Below are 14,089 nucleotides of genomic sequence, written 5' to 3'. Positions count from 1 at the left end.
CTTAAGAAGTGCTTTATCTCGGCCCCTGTGCTGATTCAGCCTAACCAAATGGAGCCATTCATCGTGGAGGTTGACGCCTCCGAGGTGGGAGTGGGTGCTGTCTTGTCCCAGGGTACCAGGTCCCTCACCCATCTCTGTCCCAGTGCCTACTTCTCCAGGAAGTTCTCGCCCACTGAGAGTAACTATGATATTGGCAACCGCAAACTCTTAGCCATTAAATGGGCATTTGAAGAGTGGCGCCACTTCCTGGAGGGGGCTAGGCACAAGGTAACGGTCCTTACCGACCACAAGAATCTGGTTTTCTTAGAATCTGCCCAGAGGCTAAACCCGAGACAAGCTCGATGGGCGTTATTTTTTACTAGATTCAACTTTTTGGTCACCTATAGGGCTGGGTCTAAAAATATTAAGGCTGATGCACTGTCGCGTAGCTTCATGGCCAGTCCTCCTTCGGATGAAGATCCTGCATGTGCTTTGCCTCCAGGTATAATCATTTCCTCTGTTGATTCTGACTTAGTCTCCGAAATTGCGGCTGATCAAGGTTCAGCTCCCGGGAACCTTCCTGAGAACAAGCTGTTTGTTCCCCTGCAATTCCGGCTAAGGGTACTCAGGGAAAATTATGACTCTGCACTATCTGGCCATCCAGGCATCCTGGGTACCAAGCATCTCATTGCCAGAAACTATTGGTGGCCTGGGTTGCTTAAAGACGTTAAGGCCTAGGTCGCCGCTTGTGAAATTTGTGCTAGGTCCAAGACTCCCAGGTCCCGACCAGCAGGCTTACTATGTTCTTTGCCCATTCCCCAGAGACCTTGGACCCATATCTCCATGGATTTTATCACCGATTTGCCTCCATCTCAAGGCAAGTCGGTGGTGTGGGTGGTAGTAGACCGTTTCAGTAAGATGTGCCACTTTGTGCCCCTCAAGAAACTACCCAATGCTAAGACGTTAGCTACCTTGTTTGTCAAACACATCCTGCGTCTCCATGGGGTTCCTGTCAATATTGTTTCTGACAGAGGGGTACAATTTGTTTCATTGTTTTGGAGAGCCTTCTGTAAAAAGTTGGAGATTGATCTGTCCTTCTCCTCGGCCTTCCATCCTGAAACTAATGGCCAAACTGAGAGGACTAATCAGTGTCTAGAACAATATTTAAGGTGTTTTATCCCTGACTGTCAATATGATTGTGTCGCCTTCATTCCCCTCGCCGAATTTTCCCTTAATAACCGGGTCAGTAACTCGTCAGGGGTCTCCCCCTTTTTCTGTAATTTTGGGTTTAATCCACGGTTCTCTTCCGTTTCACCTGGTAGTTCCAACAATCCCGAGGTAGATGTCGTTCATCAGGAACTGTGCACAGTCTGGGCCCAGGTTCAGAAGAACCTAAAGGCGTCCCAGAGTATACAAAAGACTCAGGCAGATAGAAGAAATTCTGCTAACCCCTTGTTTGTGGTCGGGGATCTGGTGTGGCTATCTTCTAAAAATGTGCGCCTTAAAGTCCCGTCCAAAAAATTTGCTCCCCGATATATAGGCCCGTACAAGGTCATTGAAGTCCTTAACCCTGTCTCCTTCCGACTGGAGTTACCCCCGTCTTTTCGAGTACACGACGTGTTTCATGCCTCCCTCCTTAAACGCTGCTCCCCGTCCTTGGCTCCCTCGAGGAAACCTCCGGTCCCTGTTCTCACCCCTGAAGGGGTAGAATTCGAGGTGGCCAAGATTGTGGACAGCAGGATGGTCCAAGGCTCCCTCCAGTACCTGGTCCATTGGAGAGGATACGGGCCTGAGGAGAGGACTTGGGTACCCGCCTGGGATGTTCACGCTGGGGTATTGCTCAGGAGGTTCCATCTTCGCTTCCCCAATAAGCCAGGTCCACCTAGAAAGGGTCCAGTGGCCCCTCTTAAAAGGGGGGTACTGTAAAGGTTCTGCCAGACACAGCTTCTGTGTCGACGCCCGTGGGTAATCAGTCTGCACCTGCTCCTAAGTCTGAGAGAGTGACACGATCTTCTACCAGTCAGGCTGGGAGGCTGAGGAGTGGGAGAGCCTATCACAGCCTGGCCAGACGGAGCTAGCTTCCGCCCTCTGTCTATTTATACCTGCATTTCCTGCTCCTCCTTTGCCTGTGATTCTCTTCTGTTTCCTGGCTCTGCTGCTCCTGCTATGATTATTGACCTTGCTTCATTTTTGACCCTGGCTTTACTGACTACGCTCCTGCTCTGCGATTTGTACCTCGTGCACTCCTGGTTTGACTCGGCTCGTTCACTACTCTTGTTGCTCACTGTGTTGCCGTGGGCAACTGCCCCATTTCCCTTAGCTTCTGTTTACCCTTGTCTGTTTGTCTGTCGAGCACTTATTGAGCGTAGGGACCGTCGCCCAGTTATACGCCGTCGCCTAGGACGGGCCGTTGCAAGTAGGCAGGGACTGAGTGGCGGGTAGATTAGGGCTCACCTGTCTGTCTCCCTACCCCGTCATTACAGGTTCTCTTCTGGCTCCCAGGATCTCTCCTCAGGACCAAACCCTCTCCAGTCCACTAAATAGAAAGTCCTTCCTCCTACCCTTTTGCAGTCCAGGATCTCCTTTACCTCGAATACATCAGAAGGACCGCTGGGAGCAACTGTGGAACTAGAAGTCTAGCTGAAGCGGTTCAGGACCACTGGTTTCAGGAGGGACACATGGAAGGAGTTGGGGATCCTGAGGGAAGGAGCAGCCGCAGCTTATAGGAGACAGGGTTGATTTGTTGCAGAATCTCGAAAGGACCAAGGAACCTGGGAGCAAATTTGTATGAGGGCACCTTCAAGTGAGTGTTTCGAGAGGACAGCCAGACTTTAGTCCCCGGAAGATACTGAGGTGGCTCTCTTCTCCTAGTATCTGACTTTCGCTTCATGCGATCTACTGCCAGCAAAATAGAGGACCGGGTCTATTGCCAGATTTGCAGGAAGTCCCCATATGCAGAGTCAGCAGCGGGTACCAGAGATGAAGTCGACACAGGAAGAGTGACTCTAGGATGTTGACTGTATACAATGTGAAATGGAGTGGAAGTGGTGGACTCACTTGTGTGGTTGTTGCATGAGAACTCGGCCCATGGAAGAAGCTGTACCCAGTTATCATGCTGTGAAGAGATGAAGTGGCGGAGATAATTCTCCATGATCTGGTTGATCCTCTCAACCTGCCCATTGGACTGGGGGTGATAGGCTGAGGAAAAGTCCAAACTCACCTCCAGGAGTTTACAGAGGGCTCTCCAGAACTTAGAGGTAAACTGAACCCCCCGGTCGGACACAATGTGAAGAGGCAAGCCATGCAAGCGAAAGATGTGTTGAATGAAGAGACTCGCCAGTCGGGGAGCAGAAGGTAGGCCGGTCAGCGGGATAAAATGTGCCATCTTAGAGAACCGGTCCACCACCACCCAGATGGTGTTGCATCCTGCTGAGAGAGGAAGGTCTGTGACGAAGTCCATTGCAATGTGCTGCCAAGGGGCATTGGGTACAGGCAGATGTTGAAGCAGGCCGGCAGGCTTGGAGTGAGAAACTTTGTTAGAGGCACACACCGTGCAAGAAAAGACAAAGTCCAGAACATCTTTATGTAGCGTGGGCCACCAGAAGTGACGAGCAATCAGGTTTTACGGACACCAGCATGCCCAGCCAGTTTAGAACTGTGTCCCCAGCGGAGAATTCTTCTCCTGTCTGCCAACCGAACAAAAATTCACCCCGGAGGGATGTCTCTAATCTGCAGCGGATTAGCGGTGACAACGCAGGACGGGTCTATGATAGTCTGAAGGGACTCCACCGTGTCTTCCATCTCAAACGATCTGGACAGGGCATTGGCCCTCACATTCTTGTCAGCGGGACGGTAGTGGAGCAGAAACTGGAAACGGGTGAAGAACAGCGACCACCTGGCTTGATGAGGATTCAGTCTTTGAGCGGACTGAAGTTAGGTAAGGTTCTTGTGTTCATTGTAGATCAAGATGGGGTGAGCTGCGCCTTCTAGAAGATGTCTCCACTCCTCCAGAGCCCATTTTTTTGGCCAGTAGCTCCCGATCTCCAATAGAGTAATTGCGCTCAGCTCCTCTGGAACAGAAGTGCACCTGCACCAACAGAGGAAGCGTCCACTTCCAGTGAGAACTGCCGAGATACGTCAGGTTGATGGAGGATCAAAGCTGAAGTGAAGGCTTTCTTGAGGCTAATGAATGCGGACTCTGCCTCTGGAGTCCACACCTTGGAGTTCACACCCTTCTTGGTAAGGGTAGAGATGGGAGCCGTCAGAGATGAAAAGTTCGGAATAAACTGGCGGTAGAAATTGGCGAATCCCAGGAACCGTTGTATGGCCCTTAGGCCTTGGGGACGTGGCCACTCCAGGACAGACTATAGTTTCTCAGGGTCCATCTTAAGACCTTGATCCGAGATGACGTAGCCCAGGAAGGGCATAGACTTATTTTCAATGACGCACTTCTCCAACTTGGCATATAGGCGATTCTATCTTAGTCGCAGAAGAACTTGACGGACATGCCTCCGATGGGTCATCGGATCTGGGGAGAAAATCAAAATATCATCGAGATAAACAACTACACAGACATAGAGGAGATCTTTGAAAATATCATTCCTGAAATACTGCGGGAGCGTTACACAGTCCGAAGGGCATCACTAAGTATTCGTAGTGCCCATTGCTGGTGTTAAATGCTGTCTTCCATTCGTCACCCCGGCGAATCCGGATTAGATTATAAGCCCCCCGCAGATCTAGCTTGTAAAAATTTTTGGCTCCTCGTATGCGATCAAACAGCTCGGATATAAGTGGAAACGGGTATTTGTTCTTGACCGTGATCTGGTTGAGACCACGGTAGTCAATGCAAGGTCGAAGAGATCCATCTCTCTTTTTAACGAAGAAGAAGCCTGCCCCAAACGGAGAGGAAGATTTTCGAATAAAACCCCTCTCCAAGTTCTCCTTGATATAGGCTGACATGATAGGATTGATAGCCTTAGGTAGTACCAGGAAGGTGATCTGTAGTGTCAATGGCTCCATGATGAGCATTATCGGATCGGGCAATGGTAGATCATTCACAGAGGCAACAGCCAGGGGCCTCTCCAGACAGACTGTGGGTAGGCGTAATCCTGCTGGATGAAATTAGCAGTCGCTCCAGAGTCAAGATAGTTGTAGGAAGGATGTGACATTTCTCCGGAGAAGATAGCCACAGGAATCGATAATCTGGAAGAGGTTTTAACGTTTGGAGACGTTCCACCTAGAGTTGCCTCTCCAACCAACCCTAGGTAATGGAGTTTCCCGGTTTCTGTTGGCATTGGCGCAAAAAATGACCCTTAAGGCCACAATACATACATAGTCCAGAGGAGCGTCTGCGCTGCTTCTCCTGTTCAGATTACCAAACTCTGTCTACCTGCATGGGTTCTTCAGGGAGCGCACTAGGGGAAGACAATAGTGGTCTCTGGACCGAGGGTGCTGGTCTGTGGGCCCGGTTCTCCTGTCGAACCTCTTGTGTGCGCTCTCGGATTCTCATATCAACCCGGGTGGCTAACAGGATGAGGGCATCCAAGGTAGAAGGAAGGTCGCGGGCCACCAGTTCGTCCTTGATGTGAGAGGACAGTCCCTGCCAGAAGGTTGCCACCAGTGCCTCATTGTTCCATGCCAGCTTGGCTGCTAGGGTACGGAAGGAGATAGCATACTCCCCTACTGTGGAGCCCTCTTGCTTGAGGGTCAACAGAGTGGCTGCGGCAGAGGTTGTTCGACCCGGCTCATCGAACACAGCACGAAAGGACTGCAGGAACAAGGCTAGGTCCGAGGATACAGGTCCTTTTTGCAGATTTGGTTTGCCCATGCGAGTGCATTGCCAGCGAGGAGGGAGATAATAAACACCACTTTGGCCTCCTCGGAGGGGAAGGGATGAGGCCGCAGCCCAAGATGAACCGTGCATTGATTAAGAAATCCTCTACATGCTCTGGGATCACCGTCGTAGTGAGGAGGAAGAGGCAGAGGAACTGTGGATCCGGAACAAAAAGGAGGAGCAACGGGCAGTGGCACAGCAACAACCTCAGGAGGAAGAACCGGGGGTGGAACAGTGAGTAGATCCAGGCGGACCAGGATAGAATTCACAGCCTCAAGGAGTTGATCCTGGCGTGTGTGTAGGTCATGCATCTCTGTCTGTATCTTCTGGACTGCGGTCTTGGGCTGGCCAGTGGGTTCCATGGCCTGAGCGTACTGTCACGGTCACAGGGTATGTGGACCCACTAGGCCCCTCCGCCGTAGCGGGGAGGCAGCTGCCCAGGTCAGAATCTACACGAAAGTCAATAGCAGATAGCAATGCTTGGGTACCTGAACTAGTCCAGACGGTGGCTGTGGCTTCAGCACGGATGGAGGCCGGTGCGGCAGGTAGTGCCAGACGTGGCGGGCAGTATCCGATGTAGCAGAAGACACTGGACGTGGCAGAAGACACTGAACGTGGCAGAAGACACTGGACGTGGCAAACGACACTGGACGTGGCAAACGATAGCAGGTGCAGTAGACACGACTACAACACTGGTAGGCATAGGAACAAGAACAATACGTGATACAGGAACGGGTAACAGAGCACGGGTAACAACTGGAACGGGGAAACACTAAGGGACCATTTGCGAGAAAGACTGGGATAGACTAACAACGCTCAGTCAAGGATCAGAAGGCCTGGGGCCTTCTTATAGACCAGGAAATCATGGAAGTTGATGATGATGACAATTTCCTTTGTACGCGCGCTGGCCCTTTAAGGCCGGGCACGAGCTTGCACTCGCACCCTACGGGACACAGCAGACCAGCGCTCACGGATCCATGGCTGCGGGCATCGGGAGGTGAGTAAAGACGACGGCCCGCGGCCATGGACGCTACACAAAGCTTCAGCCCATCTCAATGGGGCTTTTCTCCAAACCATTCCTGAACAATTGTTACAGTGTGGCAGGGAGCATTATCCTGCTAAAAGAGGGCACATTACCCAGAGTATCACACTGCCTCCGCCAGCTTGTCCCCTTCCCATAGAGCATCCTGGTGCCATCTCTTCTCCAGGTAAGCAACGCACACACGCTTGACCAACCACATGATCTAAAAGAAAACGTGATTCATCAGACCAGGCCACATTCTTCTATTGCTCTATGGTCCAGTTCTGATGCTCATGTGCCCATTGTAGGCGCTTTCGGCAGTGGACAAGGGGCATTCAGACCGGTCTGCGGCTGCACTGTCCCAAATCCAGAAAGCTGCTATGCACTGTGTGTACTGATATCTTTCTATTATACCAAGAGGTAACTTCTTCATCAATTTATTCTAAAGTAGCTTCTCTATACGACCGGATGGTCTAGCTTTTGTTGACCATGTGCATCAATGAGCCGTTGGTGCCCATTACACTGGCCGCTGGTTTACCGGTTGTCTGCCCTTGGACCAGTTTTGGTAATTACTTACCACTGCATAACAGGAACACCCTCACAAGACCTGCTGTTTTGGAGATGCTTTGATCCAGTCATGTATTGTTTACAATTTGGTCCTTGTCAAAGTCGCTCAGATCCTTACACTTGGTCATTTTTTCTGCTTCCAACGCATCAACCTCAAGAACTGACTGTTCACTTGCTGTCCCACTACTTGACAGGCACCATTGTAATAAGATAATCAATGTATCTATCTATCTATCTATCTATCTATCTATCTATCTATCTATCTATCTATCTATCTATGGCTATGTTCACACGGAGTATTTTGGGGGAGGAATATCTTCCTCAAAATTCCGTTTGGAACTTTGAGGCAGATTTTCCTCTCCCTGCACGCCGATTTTCGCGCCGTTTTTCGCCCGCGGCCATTGAGCGCCGCAGGCATAAAACAGCGCGAAATACGCTTTCTCTGCCTCCCATTGAAGTCAATGGGAGGTCAGAGGCGGAAGCGCCCGAAGATAGGGCATGTCGCTTCTTTTTCCCGCGAGGCAGTTTTACTGCTCGCGGGAAAAAGACGCCGACGCCTCCCATTGAAATCAATGGGAGGCATTTTCGGGCCGTTTTTGCCGAGTTTTGCGACGCGGTTTCCGCGTCAAAAAACTCTGCAAAATACCCCGTGTGAACATAGCCTATCTATCTATCTATCTATCTATCTATCTATCTATCTATCTATCTATCTATCATCTATCTATCTATCTATCTATCTACACCGCATTCCAAATTATTATGCAAATGTTGTTTTTCACTGATTTTCCTAAATAGTCGATGTAAATGACAGTCAGTATAATCTTCAAGCCATCAACCGTTGGAGTATAATGCGAATTTTATTGAACAAATCTCCTAATGATAACAGATTTTTTTTTAGAATAAAAAACTCAAAATGCACTGCTTCAGATTATTATGCACAACAGAGATCAAAACATTTTAAAGGTTGTAAAGAGAACTAAAATGGTTATTTGTTGAATTTGCAGTATTAGGTCAAATTTACAGAAATCAAAAGCTCTTTTAATCAAAAAAACAGGCCAAGTTACATGTTAACATAGGACCCCTTCTTTGATATCACCTTCACAATTCTTGCATCCATTGAATTTGTGAGTATTTGGACAGTTTCTGCTTGAATATCTTTGCAGGATGTCAGAATAGCCTCCCAGAGCTTCTGTTTTGATGTGAACTGCCTCCCACCCTCATAGATATTTTGCTTGAGGATGCTCCAAAGGTTCTCAATAGGGTTGAGGTCAGGGTTACATGGGGGCCACACCATGACTTTCTCTCCTTTTATGCCCATAGCAGCCAATGACACAGAGGTTTTCTTTGCAGCATGAGATGGTGCATTGTCATGCATGAAGAAAATTTTGCTACGGAAGGCACGGTTCTTCTTTTTGTACCACGGAAGAAAGTGGTCAGTCATAAACTCTACGTACTTTGCAGAGCTCATTTTCACACCGTCAGGGACCCTAAAGGGGCCTACCAGCACTCTCCCCATGATTCCTGCCAAAACATGACTCCGCCACCTCCTTGCTGACGTCGCAGCCTTGTTGGGACATAGTGGCCATTCACCAACCATCCACTACTCCATCCATCTGGACCATCCAGGGTTGCAGGGCACTCATCAGTAAACAACACGGTTTGAAAATTAGTCTTCATGTATTTCTGAGCCCACTGCAACCGTTTCTGCTTTTGAGCATTGTTTAGGGGTGTTTAGGGGTGTTTCACGCTTTTCGGCAGCAGAGAGATCCTTTTTCTTTCCCATATTGCTTGAAACCTGTGGCCTGCTTAATAATGTGGAACGTCCTTCTTAAAGGGAATGTGTTGCCAGAAAAACATGTTTTTTTTTTAAAAATTAAATATTTAGTGTGTGGGTGATTAAACATTGTTCAAATTTTTTTATTTTTTTTTGCACGAGCCAGGAAATATTATAAATTATTTATAATTTATAATACTACCCATTTTTGGTCACTAGATGGAGCTGTTCCCAAAATTGCAGCATTGCAACATTGGGTTAAAAGCCCTCGCTCTAGTGAGCTCTCAGCATCCCCCCCTCCTTTATCCTGGCTAGTGCCGGGATAAACGAGGGGTTTGAACGGTGTAACCTCCTACACTGTGTGTCGCCATTTTTTGAGCTAACCCACAGTGTAGTAGGTTTACATACAGTAGTAAACACACACAAACACGAACATACATTGAAATCTCTTACCTGCTCCTGCCGCCGCGGCTCCCTCCGGCCCGTCCGCTCCGTTTGCTGCCGCTGGTGCAAGTGCACAAATCCGGAAGCCGCGACCGGAAGTAGTAATATTACTGTCCGGCCTCGACTTCCGGTCCACAGGAAAATGGCGCCGGACGGCGCCAATTTCGAATAGGACTGTGTGGGAGCGGCGCATGCGCAGTTCCCACACAGACGCCGTACACTGCAGTCAATGGGACGGGAGCCGTTCGCAGTCCCTATGGGACTGTGGCTGCCGTATTCCATGTCTGTATGTGTCGTTAATCGACACACACAGAAATGGAACAAAAAATGGCAGCCCCCATAGGGAAGAAAAAGTGTAAAAATAAGAAAAAGTAAAACACAAACACACAAATGAATATAAACGTTTTTAATAAAGCACTAACATCTTTAACATATAAAAAAATTATTTGTGATGACACTGTTCCTTTAAGTAGTTTTCCTTTGATTGGGCACACCTGGAAAACTAATTATCACAGGTGTCTGAGATTGATTACAATGATCCAAAGAGCCCTAAGACACAATACCATCCATGAGTTTCATTGAAAAACTAATAATTAAATGTTTATGACACTTAAATCCAATGTGCATAATAATTTGGAACACAGTGTATCTATCTATCTATCTATCTATCTATCTATCTATCTATCTATCTATCTATCTATCTATCTATCTATCTATCTATCTATCTATCTATCTATCTATCTATCTATCTATCTATCTATCTATCTATCTATCTACCCATCAACTATCCAGAAGTGTATATTAAACTGTAAGGAATCTTTTATATATTAGCAAACATAGTTGTCTTCAAGAGCTCAGATGAACATTTACTGAATCCCATTCCATTCTATAAACATTTTATTCTAATATATTTTTGGATGTACGGGAAATTAATTAGACATTTCTACATCAGTTGGAGTAAACCAAACACTTACATTTACATGGTAGCACAAAACTATACTTTATCATTTCCCGTTCATTTCCTTCAGGGATTCCCTTGCGGTCCCTTCACTTGAAGTACTGGTATAAATTATCAGGGCAGCTCATTGAGCAGATGAATGTGTTGACTGGTGCTGCCCACAGTGTGACCCGCCGGCATGCTGCACACCTGCTTTACCGGTTGTATGTGAACTGCCAGATTAACATGTGTAACAGGTGTGGCCAGTCTACGCTGTATTCTAACAATCACTAGAGGGGAACTATTTTTAATACTGACTTAGATAAACTTTGGTTTTATGAACGACAAAAATAAACAATGACAAAAATGTAACGCCTGTAACACAATGAAAACCACATAAACATACACGTCATGGGCTCCTTATCAATTACACGGTTACATAATTACATTCATAAATGGTATATAATAATAATACATAATGTTAATACATCATAGGCTCCTTATCTATTATACGGTTACATAATTTTATTCATAAATGGTATATAATAATAATAATACAAAATTAATAGAAAATCTAAAAAATATTATAGATTAGGGATAATATACCCTACTAATAGTAACCGTCATCAAGAAATTTTTAGATCCAAATACAAGTCATGATACTCTTCTGTAATGTCTAATATTCTTAATAATTTTTAGTAGGGAACCTGCAGTCATTTGCATTGGAAGGGGCCTTAAAGGGATTGTTCCACAAAACACATGTATCCCCAATCCACAGGATAGGGAATACAAGTGTAATCGCTTGGGGTCCGACCTCTGGGACCCTCAGCGATTAGTAGAACGGGGAACCAAAAGTCCCCCGAAGTGCTCCATGAAAAGCTTGGGATTTCCCGGGTCTGTGTACGGCAGCTCCATAGAAATGAATAGAGCGCCGGTCACGCATGCGCACAAATGCAACTGGCGCTCCATTTATTTCTATGGAGCTGCTGGACACACAAGCCGGACACAGACCCCATAAGTCCCATGTTTAGCATGGAGTGCTTCGGGGTACTTTCGGTACTCCGTTCTCCTTATCGCTGGGGGTCCCAGCGGTCGGATCCCCAGTGATCACACATGTATCCCCTATCCTGTGGATCGGGGATACATCTGTTTTTTGGAACAACCCCTTTATTAGAAACAACATCTTGCTTTTTTTTTTCAAGGGTCATTGAGTGGAAAATAATGGTATAATGACTTGTAGAGGTGCAGTCCTTGAAAAACCAAGTAGAAATGGTGCCTTCAAAAAATGATGGTGGGAGGCTGGGGCAACTGAACACAGTGCTCTGATTAAAGGGTAACTAAAAGTTCGACAAACTTCTGACATGTCATAGTGACATGTCAGAAGATTTGATTGGTGGGTGCCCGAGCACTGAGACCCCCACCAATCGCTAAAACGAAGCGGCAGAATCGCTCACCTGCTTTGTTGCTGTTCGGCTTTTTCAGGAAAGCTGATGTATCGGAGTATGGGCTCATAGACTTTCTATTGAGTCCGTACTCCAATACATTGATTTCCGGAAAGAGCTGAACAAAAACTAAGCGGCTGAGCGCTCACACGATCACTTCTGCCGCTTCGTTTTAGCAATTAGTGGGGGTCTCAGTGCTCAGACCCCCACCAATCAAAACTTCTGACATGTCACTATGACATGTCAGAAATTGGTTGAACGTTTATTTACTCTTTAAATTCTTAAGAAATAGCACCCCCAAAACTCTAGTAATACTCTGAGCTTTAACATGCGTGCCCTGATTTTATGCCCACTGTTCAAACTTAATCTAATGTGTGGCCAGAATTACACCTTGACTTTATTCGATGGAATTCATTAAAATCCAACAGACAATGTACTTTACTCCAAATAATGGAATCACTAAATTTTAATAGTAATTGTTCTGAAACCGGTTGCTGAATGATCATGAAAAAATAACAAAAATTAAGCCCATGTGTGAAAACATGACCACTGTATTCAACGAAAACATTACAACATTCTTCTAGGTGCTAAATCCAAGCAGATGTGCCTTGGATGTAAAAATAAGTGGAGGATAGAAGATACAGTGGCAATTGCAAAAAAAATATAAAAGAAACCCCAAACTTTAGAGGGATGAAGTTTGTCTAGAGAAAGGATTGGCAACCTTGGAAATGTGGAGATCCACTGGAATAATATGGAAAGCGCTAAAAATCTACTGCAATAAAAATGAAGTATTTTCAAGAAACCATAACAAAGTACCCTTATTAAGAGTGCTATTAGTTGGACCATCAGAATGCCCTCATTAACCCCTTAAGGAAACGGCCAAACTTTGTTTTTTCATTTTCGTTTTTTCCTCCCCACCTTCCAAAAGCTATAACTTTTTTATGTTTTCGTCGATATAGCCGAGGGCTTGTTTTTTTGTGGGACAAGTTGTAGTTTTTCATGGCACCATTTATTGTACTGCATAATATACTGGAAAACTGAAAAAAAAATATTTGTGTGGTGAAATGGGCAAAAAACATTGATTATGCCATTTTTTAGGTGGTTTTGTTTTTACGGCGTCCATCAGGCGGTAAAAACTACATGTTCACCTTTTTCTATGGGTTGATATGATTACGGAGATACCAAATTTATGTTTTTTTTAATGTTTTACCGCTTTTATAAAAATAAAAACTATTTTGCTAAAAAAAAAAAGAATTGTTTTGTGACGCCATATCTTTTTATTTTTCCGTCGATTGAGTGACGTGAGGGCTTATGTTTTGCAGGGCGAGCTGTAGTTTTTATTGATACCATTGTGGTATACATGCGATTTTTTAATCACTTTTTATTCCAGAGGCAGTGCTTCAACGGAGTACAAATATGGCAGACCTGGGGGCTTTCATTAGGCCCCCAGGCTGCTATGAGAACAATCGGCACCCTGCGATCACGTCACAGGGGGGGCCGATGGCATGTCGAAGGGGGCCGCCCCCTCATTCTAATGATTTAAATGCTGCCGTCGCAATTGACCGTGACATTCAAGGGGCTAAACGGACGGAATCAAAGTGATTTTTTATTCCGCCCATTGCGTCACCCGTTAAGTATTGAGCGAGCTCAGCCCGTGAGCCCGCTCCATACGTCCCCTTAACAGTTGCCACGTTAAGAATACCACAAGAATGCCATTATTTACAAAGCCATCAGGGTATCCTAATTCAAGGGATTTTCCAGGACAGTAATACTGATGGTCCTTCCTTAGGGTAGGCTAGCAATACATGATCGAAGAGGGTCTGACTCCCAGCACCCCCATTGATCAGCTGCATGAAGAGGCGGTGCTGGATTTCCACATCACCTTCATTGTTTACACAGTGCTGTATATTCGGTTGTGGCTGTGCCTGGTACTGCAGATATCCAATTCACTTAAAAGGCACAGACAAACAATAAAGAGTGCATGGCTTTCCAGTGTTTGCCGTGAACCCTTCAAGCAGCTGATCGGCGGGGTAGCTTGGGTGTCAGATGCCCACCCATCAGATATTAATGGTCTACCCTAAGAATAGTCCCG

This window comes from Rhinoderma darwinii, chromosome 5 (genome assembly GCF_050947455.1).
Source record: "Rhinoderma darwinii isolate aRhiDar2 chromosome 5, aRhiDar2.hap1, whole genome shotgun sequence".
Lineage (NCBI taxonomy): Eukaryota > Metazoa > Chordata > Amphibia > Anura > Rhinodermatidae > Rhinoderma > Rhinoderma darwinii.
This window is presented reverse-complemented; position numbering follows the sequence as displayed.